Consider the following 18,189-nt stretch of genomic DNA (forward strand, 5'->3'; position numbering starts at 1 on the left):
AATGTGCTTGGCTCTGGAGTGTAGAATGGGATTCTTACTTAAACAAATGGCAGCAGTATTATCACAAAAGATAGGAATGTTACTCTCGAAGATTTGCAGATCTTCTAACTGATTCTTCATCCAGAGCATCTGAGTGGTGCACAGTGATGCTGAGATGTATTCTGCTTATGCAGTTGATAGAGCGATAGTTGATTGTCTTTTGCTGGCCCAGGATATCAGATTGTTTCCTAGGAGTTGACAATTTCCAGATGTGCTTTTTCGTTCCAATCTATCTCCTGCATAATCTGCATCATAGTAACCCGAAAGTCTATACTCTGATGTTTTCTCATACATCAGGCCCAGGTTAGGAGTTCCTTTCAGATATTTGAAGATTCTCTTAACTGCTGTTAAATGAGTTTCTCTAGGATCTGATTGGAATCTGGCACATAGACAGACACTAAAGAGAATATCAGGTCGAGTAGCAGTCAGATAGAGAAGGGAGCCTATCACACCACGATAGAGCTTCTGACAAACCTTTTTACTGACTTCTTCCTTTTCAAGAATGCATGTTGGATGCATGGGAGTTTTTGCAGAGTTGCATTCAGCCATGTCAAATTTCTTCAGAACATCTTTTATGTATTTGCTTTGATGAACGTACGTGACTTCTGAAGTTTGGTTTATTTGAATTCCTAGAAAGAACTTTAGTTCTTGCATTAAGCTCATTTCAAATTCTGCCTGCATTAACTCAGAGAATTCTTGACAAATAGAGGCGTTAGCAGAACCAAAAATAATATCATCAACGTATATCTGGCATATCATGAGATCATTGTTAAGGTTCTTACAGAAGAGTGTGGAGTCAACTTTCCCTCTGATAAAATTGTGTTCCAGAAGAAAGTTACTTAAACGTTCATACCAAGCTCTGGGAGCTTGTTTAAGTCCATATAAATATTTTTTAAGTTTAAAAACATGTTCTGGAAAATTTGGATTTTCAAAACCTGGGGGTTGATTGACATTCACTTCTTCTGATATATAACCATTAAGGAATGCGCTTTTGACATCCATTTGATATAAATTAATAGAATGGTTTATAGCGAAAGATACAAGAAGACGAATAGATTCTAACCTTGCGACTGGAGCAAAGGTTTCATTGTAGTCAATACCTTCTTGTTGACTGTAACCTTGAGCTACGAGTCGAGCTTTATTTCTGACGACTTCTCCTTTCTCATTCAGCTTGTTTCTGAATACCCATATGGTTCCGATAACGTGAGTGCCTCTGGGCTTGGTGTAGGATCCCAATTTTGTCCCTAAGATCCCTCATGGCATCATATCATATCATATCATTGCCTCAAGGATCATTATGCACCTTGCCTTCTTCCCTGTGGGTGGGTTATTCTTTTGAGAGTGATTTCTTGATCACCAAGCATGTTTTGCATTTGTATATCATTGCTTTTCATTTGTTTACTAACCAAAAGTACCAAAATATGTCATCTAACCTTGTTACTTGCAGATGAAGCAATCAACAGTCAAACAGTCAAAGGCAGTTAATGCATTTCATTGAGCCATAGATGGTGGCCATTCTGAAGAATTTGGGGACCATGATCATTCATAAGAGCTCATATGAACTATGATATCATTTTGAATCAAGATCTCAAGTGGTGGAGGCTTGAACCTCATCAAGGCATTCTTCAGTCAACTGAAACCCTAGCTAGTCAACTGTCACTCAACTGTTGGATTTGGAGGTGGGAAGAGCCTAGAAATACTTCATTCATGTTCAAACAAGTCTCATTTGACATTGCAAACATCAACAATGAAGAATTTGAGGTCAGATGAAAACTTTCCAAAAATAGAAAGTGACCTATAATTTGGATTTGCCAAAAATGGAAAGGTCTTCTCCTCAAATTTACATCCTCATACAAGCTTCAAATGAAATTTTTCCCAACATGAAAGTTGAAGATCTTGCTCTCACCTTTCCAAAACGTCCAAGAACATCCATTTCTCATTTGTGGTTGGCAAGTTATGATCAAATCATTGTCAATGGAATTTGAACTTCAAGAAGGCATAACTTTTGCACCAAATGTCCAATTCAAGTGGTTCTTTTTGGAGCATTTCTCTCTTGATCTCTACTATCATAATCAAGCATCACATTTCATCAATTCTCATCATAAAAATAATGCATTTTTCACTTGAATTCATTAGAATTTTGGAGGGAAATCTCCAATTTAAAAAATATGCATTGCCATTACATTTCTCCATTGGCATTTGATTAAAAATGACATTTGAGGTGCATTTCAAGCAAGCCACGAGTAGTGTAGCATGCCATGCACATGTGAGGGTATTTTGGCCAAGTTGCATAACACTTCATTTCATCTAATCCATTTTGCATTAGCCTAATTAGGATTAACAAGCTTGATTAGCAGAGGGTATATATTCCTAATCATAACAGAAATTCAGGAGGACAACTTCACAATTTCAGATCTAAAAGTTTTGCTCTCAAAATTCTCTCAACTTTTTCATCAAATTCTTCATCTCTTTTGCTTGTTTCTTGGTTTGTGCATCATCCACAAGCATTGTTGAAGTAGATTGAAGCAAGATCTTGCAGAATTCTTGAAGAATCGAAGCTGTTGAACATTGCACTCTTCCATGGCAATTGAGATTTCTGGATGAATCAAGCATTGCTGAGCTGAATTTCTTCATCCATTCATTCATCCAAGAGTTATAGAACATCTGTTTCAGCCTTTCCAAGCCTAGATCGCACGAATCCACTTCTGTTTCTCTAGCAAGGTTAGATTTCGACTACCATGATTTATGAAATTGATGGATGCTTATTGTAGATCTTCCAATACTGATCATGCTGAGCTTTAGATCTCTTAATTTCATTAAGTATTGAAGTAGTTATCATGATTTGAAGTTTGATAGTTGAAACTTGTTCTGCTCGATTTGTTTGACATAGTTAGATTTAGATGAAACAAATGCTGGATTATTGATGTATGTTGAAAGAAGATTCCAATGATATATGTTTTGTGAATTTCTGTGATGGTTGGATCTTGATGATGATGAACACGATGAACATGGATGAACTTGTTAGGGTTTTCGTTTCCAGGCTGAGTTTGATCCATTAGCGCGCTTATGCATGTGTTTTCGTTGTTAGCGGACATGTATTGGTCCAGGTGTTGATTTCTCATTGGTCAGCGTTTCAATTAAATGAAACGCTGCGTTTCACATGGCGCCATATTCAAATGCACACGCGGTTCGAATCCGGACCAAAGACATTTCACATATTTGGCTTTTGCATTTTCCCTTGTATGCCTTTCATGTTCATACTACTTGTTTCATGCATTTTTAATTTTCCTCTTCATTAAAAAATTCATAACTCCAAAAATATGTATCCAAATCACATGAAATTTTTTGCACAATGATCTTCATGGTGTCTACTATTTTTTGATGATTTTTCCAGAATTTGTGCTCGGTTGGATTTTAAAATTGCCTAGGGTTTATGTTTGCATGTCATACCCTGCACCTTGCTTGCCTTTTCCTTTGTGAAATGATGATGGTTAATCCAATGAACATGAAAATTGACATGCATAAACTAGACATCCTAATGGTCATTTTGGTATATGGTTTGCATTTTTCTCATTTCTGGATTTTGAGTTATGATGTGATTAATGGAGGTGTGACAATGTGTGTCACACCATTTCTTGTCCAACTTGCTGATTGTATTTACCATGCCATTTAAATGTCAAATGATCTGAATTTTTGCATGATGTTACTTCTGGATGTTAGGTTTGATCATGATCTTTTGTAGAATTTTTAGACTCATTTCTAATTTGTTTGAGATTTTCTCTTCTGGCTTGTCATGTTTGGACGTTTGATGAATATTGAACTTAGATGATTTGTGAAATTCTTATGCCTTATCATATGAGCTTGAAATTTTGTACCATGATTCTAGACACATTGAAGTTTGTTGTGGCTTTGGTTTGAGGCATTTATCACTTGTCATCTCTGTTTTAGGATTGCCTTAAGTTGATATATCAATTTGTGCTTCCTATGAGCTTGTTTATGCTTACCTTGACTTCATGAATTTCTTTGACTTGCTTATACTTGTCCAAATGCCATGAATTTTGGTGTGTTGCTCATTTGATGTGTTCTATTTAGCCATGATTTTTCTTGGAATTTATTGAGCCATTTTGGAATTAATATGCTTGTGATCATTCTGTTTGCATCATTGAGCTTTCAACTTGCATACATTGACATGATTTGTTTATGAAATGAAATTGGTTGATGCTTTTGACATGAGACCACTTGGATAATGTTCTAATTTGATTAATCTTGATTCTTGTCAATTTTCATGTTCTGTTTTAAAGTTTTTCTCATTCTTTGACCCTAGGCTTAGACCTAGTGGTTGGTTGCTCATGTTTGAAGCTTTGTTTCAGGTTACACATGCAAGCTATACAATTGATGATGCTTACTCTTGAGAGAATTTGAGACTTGCTTTTGGTTACTAATGTGTGTTTTGTAGGTTGAGGTTGACTCTCTTGAGTTCAACTTGTGGCTTATGCCTTTGCCTATATTGGTTATCTGTTGCATTAACTATTGATTGTTTGTCTGTATAGTATACTGATTTGTTTGATGTTTTCAGGTACCTTAGTTGTTATAGTTCATTGTGAACTTGATTTTTCTTTGCTTGATAGCTTAAGTATTGAGGTATAACATCTCTACTCCATGTAGTCTGGAAGACCTGGCCGGTTACTTGTCCAGGCACCTGTCTGAAGTCCTCCTTAAGAGGCAATGTTTGTGATTGTTTATCTTTGTCCCCAAGCAGGAAAAGTCCTTTTGATAAGGCAATTGGTAGATAGAAGAGATGTGTAGTCCATGTCCTACTATTCTGTGTGTCTTCCCTTTGCTCACATTACATGTTGTAGCATTGTGGATCTTAACTCAAGATCTATAGAGTCATTAACTTGTCGAGAGAGTTCCAACTTTCTGAACTCCCACACCTTCTAATATTCAATGCTCTCCCAGGCCAGGGATAAGAGCAATGAGGCACACCCCTCATATCCTTTCATCTGCTTCACCTTAACTCTCAATGTTAAGGTTAAGAGCACCACTTACCCCATTCCAGTTGACTCTAAAGTCTAACCCTTGTTTGAGGCTAATTGCTTGGATATAGTGTGTGCTAACTGAATCATTGATTGCTTATTGGTTCATCTGTACATGTTTGCTTGTTTGCCTTTGTGCATTTATCATCATTAATTGTTCATTAGTGCATGATCATCATTTCATATCTTTGCAACATATCTTTGATTGCCCATTGAGGAATCAACAGTAAGTCCATTCATTGGCCATTGTTCCTATGATTTGGAAGGGACTGAGTGTAAGACCATTTCATTGGCCACTTATGTCCTCTTTGCTTAGTGCTTTTGTTTGTTTGTTGTATGTGAGGATTCAATTGTAAGACCATGTTGTTGGCATTTGTATTCCTATGATTATCTTTTGGAGATTGGAGTAAGCCCATATATTGGCATCTGATATCCATGTCTTGTTTTGCTTCAGGAGGTTGGAATAAGTCCATTTATTGGCATCTGACATCCTTATTTGTTTTAGGAGACTGGTGTAAATCCATTGATTGGTATCCGGTATCCACCTTTGTTTGTGAGATTGGTGTAAGCCCAGCAATTGGCATCCGGTATCATTTTTTTTGCTTATTTGTTATTGCTCATTTGCCTATTCCTAAGGACACATTTGAATCATCTTCTATATGATCTCAAGAGGTGAACCTTTCTGAGAAGTTTTACACTTCATCCTCCATGACCTCTTTGTCCTAAACCTTTTCACATGTTGCTTTCAAAACTGTGAACTATTGTGCAAACATCTTCATGTCTTTTCAAATTAGAAACTTGGACCTTAAGTCCTTGACTTTTCAAACTCCATTTCATAATACTTCTTTGAATTGAATCTTAATCATACTTTGACCATATTTTGTAAATACTCATAATCAGTTAACTCCACCCATTCAATTGTTTTGATGGCTTTGTCCATTCTTGTTAAGTTTTTCATACATTAGCCATAGGTTTCAATTACCATAGTGGTTGATGTAAATCTTACCTTGTCCTTAGTGAGTTGATTGTAAGTCTTCCATACTTATTATAGGGTTAACCCCTCACTAGTATGTTGAAGCCGTCCTCGCATGGTGGATTGTTGATTCAGGTTGAGTTTTCTCCCGTTGGTAATGAAAAACCTTAGGGCTTGTGTTTTAAAATGAACCCATTCATATTTTGGAAATCTTTTAGCCGAACTACGGCGTTTTGATCCTTACCTTTCATGGAAGGTACGTAGGCAACGGGTTCATCTGTTCAAACACAAAAACAATAAAAATTGTACATTCTTTTCTCATCTTCCCAATCATGTTTGCACAATATGTCATAAACAAATAAACATTTTTTATATAACAAGTGTGAAAAGGGCTCCCTAGGAGTACCTAGGACGTTTTGGGTGCCTAACACCTTCCCATTGGGTAATTAACCCCTTACCCAGACTCTCTGATCTTTTTATTAGTTTTCTATGTGTAAAACTTCTTAGGCTTTTGTTCGCTTTTTAGCCATTCCTTAGGATAAATAAAAGTGCGGTGGCGACTCGATTCTTTGTATGCTTTGCTTTTGATTTAATCAATAAATCATAAAGTGACGAATACACCGCTACAGAAAAGTGGCGACTCTGCTGGGGAATAACATTAGACCTTCCTTGGCGGTTTTGCCTACTTTTCACCCTTGTTGTATGATATTGTTTATCTGTTATTTGACATATTTTTGTACAATTTGGGATAACTGTATTGATTGTAATGTTTGAATTGCTTGATATACAATTGCTGTTTGCTTTGGTGATCTCTGTGAGATGAGTTCTATACCCGAACTCGAGTGCACCTTAGGATAGGAGAATGGCGTAGTCTTGTTGACTGGTATGGAGTATTCCTTACCCAGTTGACTTGCGAGTCCATTCACTTGGTGGAGGTCATGTTGGATTAATAATGTCACACAAGTTATTTGTGGTTAGGCATTATTCTTTCAATCATGTGCCTTAGAAGCCAAGGACCTTAGTTTACCAAGCCCATCTTGGCCTATTTTAGGACGTAGTGCGGAGGTCGTTCAGATGTCAGTTCTGATACGATTGTTACGCGATACTACACTCATAAGAGTCTCTCTTGAGAATATTTTTGGAATACGAGTATTCGTTCCTCCGATAATATCTGAGAGATGGGACGATGATTATGGGAACCTCTGGTAGAACATGTTCGGCAGGTTTAAACTCTAGTACACTCCCTTTGGGTGGTTCTTAACCGAGACCCCATGCTCGTGACTCTCAACAAACCCGTGATTCGTGGTTGAGTCGTTCAGACATCCTTAATATCAATGGAACTTGGGTGTCGATAAGATGAAAAACCTAAATCCACCAAAATGGATGGTTGATATTAAGGATGATTGAACCGGTTCATGTACCGTTAATATCAATGGAACTTGCGTGTTGATAAGGTGAAAACCATAATCCACCAAAATGGATGATTGATATTAGGGATACAATGAGCTTTCCCATGACCTTTGTCTGGTGTGACTTGCTTGATCCTTGAGTGTGATTGTTGCATTCATACATTCATGCATTCATCTGCACTTCATGTCATCAGAGAAAAAAAGAAAATTTTCAAGGAACTTAAAGGGTTTATTTGCAAAATTTTCAGACATGGAAAGACCAAAAAGGCATACAAAGAAGTACAACTTTAGACAGCCTGATGTGAAAGAGTTAAGGAATCTGACATCTTATGTATTAGATCCCTTGGGTTTCAAAGCTCGCTATGGGAAGCTTCTGCCTCTGTTGACTACTCAGGTTGACGAAGGGTTGTTGAGTACTCTGGCGCAGTTTTATGATCCTCTGTATCATTGCTTCTCATTCCCGGACTTCCAGCTATTGCCTACCTTGGAGGAGTATTCTCATCTTATTGGGATCCCGATTCTGGATCAGGTGCCGTTCAGTGGCTTAGAGAGTATTCTGACTTCTCGAGAGATTGCGGACTTGTTGCACATAGATGAATCCCTGATTAAAGCTAATCTGACTACCAAAGGTGGAATTCAGGGTCTTCCTTCCGAGTTCCTCATCGCTCAAGCTACCGTTTATGGGAAGGCCATGAGTGAGGATGCCTTTGAGGCTTTATTCGTACTGCTCATCTATGGATTGGTATTATTCCCCAACATCGACAAATTCGTGGATGTGAACGCCATTAGGATCTTTTCAGTTCTTAATCCCGTTCCGAATCTGTTGGGTGATGCCTATTTCTCTTTGCATCTGAGGAATGCAAAGGGTGGAGGAGTTATTGTATGCTGTCTGCCTCTGCTGTATAAGTGGTTTATTTCACACTTACCACAGACAGTTGCTTTCAAGGAGAACAAGGGATGTCTACGGTGGTCTCAGAGACTTATGTCTCTCACTAATGATGATATCTCTTGGTATGATCGCGTGTATGATACTGTGCAGATTATTGATTATTGTGGTGAATTCCCTAATGTGCCTCTTCTCGGCACATGTGGTGGGATCAGCTACAATCCTATCTTAGCACGTCGTCAGCTTGGGTTCCCCCTAAAGGATAAACCTCATAACATTCTGTTAGAAGGTGTGTTCTTTCAGGAGGGTAAAGATCCCCAAGGCCTGAAAGCCAGATTTGTCCGCGGTTGGCGCAAGATCTGCAAGAAGACCAGGAATGAATTGGGTCCGAAGAACTGCATTGCTTTGGAGCCGTATACCTCTTGGGTCAGACAGAGAGCTGCTGTGTACCTTATGCCATATGATCATCCGAGACCTACACCTTTGGATGTGGCTGGGCCTTCAACCCTCCCCAACCAAGATGTAGAGGAGTTAAGAGAAGAAGACCTTTCACGTGCCTGGATCCATGAAAGAAAAGAGTTGCTTCAGCAGATCAAAGAGAAGGATGCCCTGATCGAGTTCCTCGAGCATCAGGTGATCGACGATCCGAATGATACTTGGACTTCTCTGCTTCCTCAGTCTTCCAAATTCTGGAAGAGGAAGTATGATCGACTTGAAAAGGAGAAAGCGGACATGGAAGCTGCCTATGAGAGAGAGATCAAGAAGCTTTGTGTTTCTCGTCTTCCAGCATCCCGAGCTTCTAGGGATCCATAGGATGTTTATTTTCCTTTTCCCTTGTAATAGTCAAAATGCTGTACTTCTTTGTCTCGAATATATATTTGATGAGATATTTTCCATATGAAATTAAATGCTTAAATATTCAAAATTGCAAATAGAACCCTAAAAGGTTCCTTGAAAATAAAAACAAAGCATATGCACAAGAATTACATGCATCATTTTGCATAAGCAGGTATCTTGTTCTTGGTCTTCTTGTCTGTGGCCTAACTATGTGCTCTTCATTTATTTTGAAGACAAGCTGACTCACCGGTACTATACCAGAGCCAATTCTGCCAGAGTGATGGATCAACTTGAGCAAGAGAACAGAGAATTGAAAGAAGAGGTCGCTCGTCTGAGTGCTCTGATGGAGCAGTTTCTGTCTGCTCAGAATCAACCTTCTCCGCCTCCTGCAACTCCTCCCCAGAGGACGGTTATATCTGAAGTTGTTGCTCCGACTGTGCCAGCTGCCAGTGCTCATTTTGTGCCTCATGCCATGCCAGTCGGGTTTCCGTGGGGTATTCCTCCGGGTTTCATGCCAGATATTCCTGCTCCAACCTTTGCTTCTATGCCGGCATCTAGCCCGGTCCTTGCTGCTGCTCCTCCTGTCGTGCATACCATGCCTAGGGTAGACGACACCATCTATCATTCTGAGTCGTCTGAGGGCCCAGATGTCAATGAGAAGATGGAAGCAATGAATGACCAGTTCCCGGTGTTAAGATTCCAATCAAATTCAAAGTGCCTGACTTTGAAAAATATAAAGGGAACACCTGCCCTCTTGCTCACCTGGTCATGTACGCCAGGAAAATGTCTACGCAAACAGATAATGATTAGCTTCTGATCCATTATTTCCAGGATAGTTTGTCTGGTGCGGCTCTTCGTTGGTATATGAGCCTTGATAGTGCAAACATCCGATCCTTCAATGATCTTGGCGAAGCCTTCGTCAAGCAGTACAAATACAATGTTGATATGGGGATGCGACTGGAGGAAGGTGTCCGTGAGGGACGTTTGGCTAAAGATGAGAGCTCTTCTAAACGGTATGGGGCGTTTAAGAAGAAAGATGGGGAGGCACATGCTGTGCAATCCCATGCTAAACCAAGAAGACCCTCTGTTCAGAGGAAGCCAGTACGCCGTGCAAGTAATCAGCACCAGGTGGCTCATATAGCACCTGTTTTCAGGGATAATGCTCAGTATCAGCAGCCCAATCAGCATCAGCAACAACCTCAGTATCAGCAGCAACACCGTCCACAGCAACAGGCTTACCAGCCTCGTGGCAGTACCAGCAACCAAGCCAATCTGAATTATGATAGGAAGAAGATCAACTTCGATCCCATTCCTATGTCATATGCTGAATTGTATCCTTCCTTGTTGGAAAGGAAGCTGGTTACTCCCAGGGATCCTCCAGCTGTGCCTGCGAATTCGCAATGGTGGTATAAGCCAGATCAACACTGTGTTTATCATTCCGGTGCTCCGGGGCATAATATCGAGAATTGTTATCCGTTGAAGACTAAGGTGCAAGACCTTATGCGGTGTGGTATTCTGAGCTTCGAGGACTCAGGCCCCAACCCATTGCCCGAGCATGGGAAATCTGTGAATATGGTCCAGGGGTGCCCTGGAAAATATAAAGTCAAATATGTAAGCCATATTAGACAGTCATTGGTCGAATTGCATCGTCTCCTGTGTGAATATAGCCATATGGAGCATGACCATGACAGATGCCACATCTGTTCTGTTAACCGTCTGGGTTGTCGCCAAGTGCGAAGAGAACTTCAAGAGCTGTTAGACGAAGGTACCATAGAGATTCTTCAAAATCGAAATGTTGATGAAGATGAACCAGAGGTCAATGTTATATCTCCTATGTTCAAGTTGCCCGAGCCTGTTGTCATCCGTTATGATGGCAGCAAGCCGAAGGTCTCTCCTTCATTGGTAATCAAGCCTGCAGGCCCTGTGCCTTATTCTTCGGATAAAGCGATTCCGTTCAGGTACAATCCCGTTGCTGTGCAAGATGGGAAAGAAGTGTCGTTGCCTTCAACGTCTGTAACCAACATTGCTGATGTAAGTGGATTGACCCGGAGTGGTCGTGTGTTCTCTGCGCCTAAGCCTCAGGCGAAGGCTGTTGCTTCTGATTCTGCTGAGCATCCGGTTGGGACCGCTGTGAATGTTAAGAATCCGGCACCTGTTGCCGAACCCTCCTCTGTACAAAAGACTCATGCTTCTTCAGTTGGCCCAAGTGGCGCTGTGAATGAAGAATGTGATGAGATGCTGAGGCTCATCAAAAAGAGTGAGTACAATGTTGTAGACCAGCTTCTACAAACGCCATCCAAGATCTCCGTTCTATCTTTGCTGCTGAATTCAGAACCCCATAGGGAGGCTCTACAGAAGGTATTGGATCTGGCGTATGTTGTTCATGACATCACCGTTGAACAATTTGATAGTATAGTTGCAAACATCACTGCTTGCAACACCTTGAGTTTCTGTGACGTTGATCTCCCTGAGGAGGGAAGAGACCACAACATGGCTTTACATATCTCCATGAACTGCAAGTCTGATGCCATGTCCAATGTGCTGGTGGACACTGGATCATCCTTAAATGTATTGCCAAAGACCACACTCTCAAGATTGTCATATCAAGGGCCTCCCATGAGGCAGAGTGGTGTTGTTGTGAAAGCTTTCGATGGGTCGCGTAAGACCGTGATTGGGGAAGTTGATCTCCCAATCAAAATTGGACCAAGTGATTTCCAAGTTACCTTCCAGGTTATGGATATCCACCCATCTTACAGCTGTCTCCTTGGTAGACCATGGATTCACGAGGCTGGCGCCGTGACATCCACCCTACACCAGAAGCTGAAATTTGTCAAGAACAAGAAACTGGTTGTGGTAGGGGGAGAAAAGGCTCTCCTGGTTAGCCACTTGTCTTCTTTCTTCTATATTGATGCTGAGGATGAAGTTGGAATGCCTTTCCAAGCTTTATCTATTGATGAACCAATTGAGAAGAAGTCTCCATCATTTGCTTTCTACCGTGATGCGAAGCTGGCCATTGAATGTGGTGCAGTTGTTGGTTTAGGGAAGATGATCGAGCTTGAAGACAATAAATCCCGGGCTGGCATTGGCTATTATTCTGGGGCATTCAACGAGCAAGGTTTGTTCACGAGTGGAGGTTTCATCCATGCTGATCAACCTGAAGAAGCTGCTGCTATCTTGGAAGAGGATGCAGAGGACTTGAGCAACTTCATCATACCTGGTGGTGTCTGCCACAATTGGGTCGCTATAGATGTTCCTACAGTCATTCATAGATCAGAGTAATTGTTCACTTTGTTCAAAACCCTTCTCCCATGCCAAAAGGAGAAGTGATGACATTGTTGGCAGCATTTATACAATGATGTTTTCATTCAATTAATGCATTGTTAAACATTTGTTTTTCCATTTGTTTTCACTTTTTGCTTTTTTTGCATGAAATCAGTGATCACAAAAAACCCATAAAAACAAGAATAAAAGCAATCTTTTTCATCTGCATAATGATTTGTTTGTTTAAATTCTAAAGTTTTTTATTAACCAAAATCATTATGCAGGTTGATTCTAAAACCCATTGAACATAATGATCCAACGCCATCTCCCAATTTTTAATTCCCTGTATTCGAGGCAGAGGAAGATGATGTTGAAGAGATTCCTGATGAGATTACCCGTCTCCTTGAGCACGAGAAGAAGATCATTCAGCCGCACCTTGAAGATTTGGAAACAGTCAACTTGGGGTCTGAGGATTGTGTTGGTGTAAGCCCTAGAGGCCAATACTTTTGGTACTTGTATCGAATTATTTATTAATAATAAAAGGCATTTTTCTTTATTATGTTTGTTTAATAAAGTCCCTGGAATAGATAGTCCATTTAATGTATCAAGTATGACTTAATCATGAGATCACATTAAACATAAGGACACTATTCTTAAAGTGTCCGTAGTCAAGCTTTATTATGAAATGGGATAACATTAAAGCATGGAGACTATTATGTTTGTAGACTGATGATCACGTCTCATGGATCATGGATAAAGAGTTATCAAGTCTTAAACATAGGTATGAATATTAAGAGTAATATTCATACTGGATTGACCCGCTATGAGAATACTATATAGAAAGTTATGCAAAGTGTCATAAGTTATTCTCATGGTGATAATAGTGTATACCACTCTTCGACCTGAAACCACTATGGATCCTAGATGTAGAGTCGAATGCTTTATTGCTGATCCAACGTTGTCCGTAACTGGATAACCATAAAGACAGTTGATGGGTACTCCACGAAGCATGCTGAGGGACATGAGTGTCCTAGATGGAATTTGCCAATCCTGCTTAACAGGATAAATGTCTATGGGCCCAATATTGAACTGGACAAGGGTGACATGGTCTATACCTTGTGTTCAATATAGACATAAGGGCAAAGGGGTAATTATACACATAATTATTATCACAGGAGGTTTTGTCAGATCACATGACATTTTCGTGACTTGGGTAGCAATGATGTGTTGCTAGATACCGCTCACTGTTTATTATGTTAAATGCGTGATTTAATATAATTGCCAACATCGCGAAAACCTATAGGGTCACACACAAAGGACGGATTGATGAGAGATAGAATAATTAAGGAACACCGTAAGGTACGGTGCACTTAAGTGGGAGACGAAATATGGTAAGGTACCAAATACTTAAGTGATTTTGGCATATTATGAGATATGGGCCAAAATGCACTTAAGTGGGCTTTTTGGCTTGAAGCCCACACAAGTGGTTCTATAAATAGAACCCCTTGGGTAGAAGCATTGTCACTCCATTCCACTCAGACAGAAATTCAAGTAGAGACTTGGAATTTTGTTTCCCTCTTTCTCTCACTCAAAGCCTTCATTCATAACAGCTAGCACTGCGATTGAAGGAATCCGTTCGTGTGGACTGAGTAGAGACGTTGTCATCATTCAACGTTCGTGATCGCCCCGTGGATTTGCTTCAAAGGATTCGATCATTATCAGAGATCTGCACCAAAGGTTTGAATCGCCACAAGAGGTAACGATTCTATCACTGATCATGCCCATTCGTAAGGATCACTAAATGGAGAAATTTATAAATTCCGCTGCACCTTGGATGGCAATTATCCTACAGATTCTGCTCGTTTGGTGAAGATTGGGGCACTTCTTGAAGAGTCTGTCAAGAAGAGATTGATTGAGTTGCTACGAGAATATTCTGATATCTTTGGTTGGTCATATGAAGACATGCCGGGTCTAGATACAGATATTGTGCAACATTTCCTGCCTTTGAAGCCTGAGTGCGTGCCTGTGAAGCAGAAGCTCAGAAGAACTCATCCAGATATGGCAGTGAAGATCAAAGAGGAAGTTCAGAAGCAAATTGATGCGGGGTTTCTGGTGACTTCTACATATCCTCAATGGGTGGCCAATATTGTGCCTGTGCCTAAGAAGGACGGAAAAGTCTGTAGTGTGTTGATTACAGAGATTTGAATAAAGCTAGTCCAAAAGATGATTTTCCTCTACCACACATTGATATGTTAGTAGACAATACAGCTAAATTCAAAGTCTTTTCCTTTATGGATGGATTTTCCGGATATAACCAAATCAAGATGGCACCCGAGGATATGGAGAAGACAACATTCATCACACCTTGGGGAACATTCTGTTATCGAGTGATGCCCTTCGGTTTGAAGAACGCCGGAGCCACGTATCAACGTGCAATGACTACCTTGTTTCATGATATGATGCACAAGGAGATAGAGGTCTATGTGGATGATATGATTGCTAAGTCCCGAACGGAAGTTGAACATGTTGTGCATTTGTTGAAGCTTTTTCAGCGTTTGAGGAAGTTTAGACTTCGCTTGAATCCGAACAAATGTACATTTGGAGTCCGTTCCGGCAAGTTGTTGGGTTTTGTTGTCAGCGAAAGAGGTATTGAAGTTGATCCTGCAAAGGTCAAAGCAATACAAGAGATGCCTGCACCCAAAGCTGAGAAGCAAGTCCGAGGTTTTCTTGGCCGCTTGAACTATATTTCCAGATTTATATCCCACATGACTGCCACATGTGCGCCGATATTCAAGCTCCTTCGGAAAGATCAGTCTCATGATTGGACCGAGGATTGCCAGAAAGCTTTCGACAGTATCAAAGAATATCTGTCTGAACCTCCGATCTTATCTCCGCCTGTGGAAGGAAGACCTCTGGTCATGTATTTGACTGTTCTTGAAGACTCGATGGGTTGTGTACTCGGTCAACAAGATGAATCGGGGAAGAAAGAATCTGCTATCTACTACCTCAGTAAGAAGTTTACTGATTGTGAGTCTCGATACTCTATGCTTGAGAAGACGTGTTGTGCCTTGGCTTGGGCTGCTAAGCGTTTGCGCCAGTACATGATAAATCATACAACTTGGTTGATATCCCGAATGGATCCAATCAAGTATATCTTTGAGAAGCCTACTTTAACTGGGAGGATTGCCCGTTGGCAGATGTTGTTGTCTGAGTATGATATTGAGTATCGAGCTCAGAAAGCTATCAAAGGAAGTATCTTGGCTGACCATTTAGCACACCAGCCGATTGAAGATCATCAGTCTGTTCAGTATGACTTCCCTGATGAGGAGATTCTGTATTTGAAAATGAAAGATTGTGATGAGCCTACACTTGATGAAGGTCCGGAACCTGGTTCCAGATGGACGATGGTGTTTGATGGCGCTGTAAATCAGTACGGGAATGGTATTGGGGCAGTAATCATTACTCCTCATGGCACGCATATTCCGCTTACAGCAAGGCTAACTTTCAAATGCACGAATAATATGGCTGAGTACGAAGCCTGTATTATGGGACTAGAAGAATGCATTGATTTGAGAATCAAGCATCTTGATGTGTATGGTGATTCGGCCCTAGTTGTTAATCAGATCAAGGGTGAATGGGAGACGAATCAGCCAGGTCTCATTCCGTACAGAGATTATGCAAGAAGGATTTCAACGTTCTTCACAGAAGTTGATTTTCATCATATTCCTCGAGAGGATAATCGGATGGCAGATGCTCTTGCTACGCTTGCCTCAATGATTGTGGTCAAGTATTGGAATGAAGTTCCCAACATTGCCGTGATGCGCTTGGATAGACCAGCTCACGTGTTTGCAGTGGAAGAAGTGAATGATGACAAGCCTTGGTATTTTGATATCAAGAATTTCCTTTAGAACCAGGTCTACCCGCCTGGGGCATCTGTGAAAGATAGGAAAACGTTGAGAAGGTTGTCAGGCAGTTTCTACCTCAGTGGTGAAGTGCTGTATAAGAGAAATTTTGACATGGTTTTGCTCAGATGTGTGGATAGACACGAAGCGAACCTGTTGATGACTGAGGTCCATGAGGGTTCATTTGGTACTCATTCCAATGGACATGCCATGGCTAGAAAGATGCTGAGAGCAGGCTACTATTGGCTGACAATGGAGTCTGACTGCTGCAAATATGTGAAGAAGTGCCACAAGTGTCAAATTTATGCGGATAAGATTCATATTCCTCCGACACTTCTGAATATGATTTCATCACCATGGCCTTTCTCCATGTGGGGAATTGACATGATCGGCATGATTGAACCGAAGGCGTCCAATGGGCACAGGTTTATTCTCGTAGCAATTGATTACTTCACCAAATGGGTTGAGGCCGCTTCGTATGCGAATGTGACCAGACAGGTGGTTGTGAAGTTTATCAAGAACCAACTGATTTTCCGTTATGGTGTGCCAGATAAGATCATTACTGATAATGGATCTAATCTGAATAATAAGATGATGGATGAGTTGTGCGCTGAGTTCAAGATTGCACACCATAATTCCTCTCCCTACATACCTAAGATGAATGGGGCTGTTGAAGCTGCTAACAAGAATATCAAGAAGATCATCCAGAAGATGACAGTTACGTACAAAGATTGGCATGAGATGCTGCCATTTGCTTTGCATGGTTATCGTACATCTGTCCGCACTTCAACAGGGGCAACCCCTTTTTCTCTTGTTTACGGCATGGAGGCTGTTCTCCCAGTAGAGGTGGAGATCCCATCAATGAGAGTCTTGATGGAAGCCAAGTTGACTGATGCTGAATGGATTCAGAGTCGTTATGACCAACTGAATTTGATTGAAGAGAAGCGATTGACTGCCATGTGCCATGGTCAGTTATATCAGCAGAGAATGAAGAAAGCATTCGATAAGAAGGTCAAGCCTCGTGTGTTCCGAGAAGGTGACCTTGTGCTCAAGAAAGTTTTGTCTTTCGCGCCCGATTCCAGGGGCAAGTGGACTCCAAACTATGAAGGTCCATATGTTGTTAAGAGAGCCTTTTCAGGCGGTGCTTTGATGCTTACAACAATGGATGGGGAGGATTTCACTCGTCCTGTGAATTCAGATGCAGTCAAGAAATACTTTGCCTAAAAAAAAAGTATATGCAAAAGAAAAACAGAATGGCTCGCTAAGTTGAGAAAGGGCGGCTTAGGCAAAAATGAGCGTCTCGGTGGAGAACCCGCAAGGGCAATCCAGGCAAAAATTAGAGACATTGAAAAAGTGAATGTTTGCATCCCGCTAGATTGAGTACCTCGCCCTGGGGAAATCTAGGCAAAAATTAGGGATATGGCAAGTAACTGCATCTTGACAAGACTTCCTGTTCCGCAGCCGTCTTTTCGTCAGAGATTCTCGATTCGTCGTCAACTGAAGCTTCGGATACATCGAGATTCAAATTGGTAGAGAAAGGATCATTATGTTCAATGTAGCCCTCTTCCAATATATATCACTGATTTCAAATTTGTACAGATCTATGGAGTCTTGCCATTTGCAGGCTACCATTCCATCAATTTGAGCTTTTATCCAATTATTTGCACTCTTATTTGTTTCAGTTCAACAAATGTTTTGCATGTTTTAATTGATAAAATGTCATTGTTTTAAACAAATAAATTTTTCAAAATTGTTGTTTAAACAAAGTGAACATTCACAATGATGAAAGGATACTTAAGAATCTCTTAGTGCTCTCCCAAGGGTGGCATGATTTCCAACAGGTAGG

Source organism: Lathyrus oleraceus, chromosome 1 (assembly GCF_024323335.1).
Source record: "Lathyrus oleraceus cultivar Zhongwan6 chromosome 1, CAAS_Psat_ZW6_1.0, whole genome shotgun sequence".
NCBI lineage: Eukaryota > Viridiplantae > Streptophyta > Magnoliopsida > Fabales > Fabaceae > Lathyrus > Lathyrus oleraceus.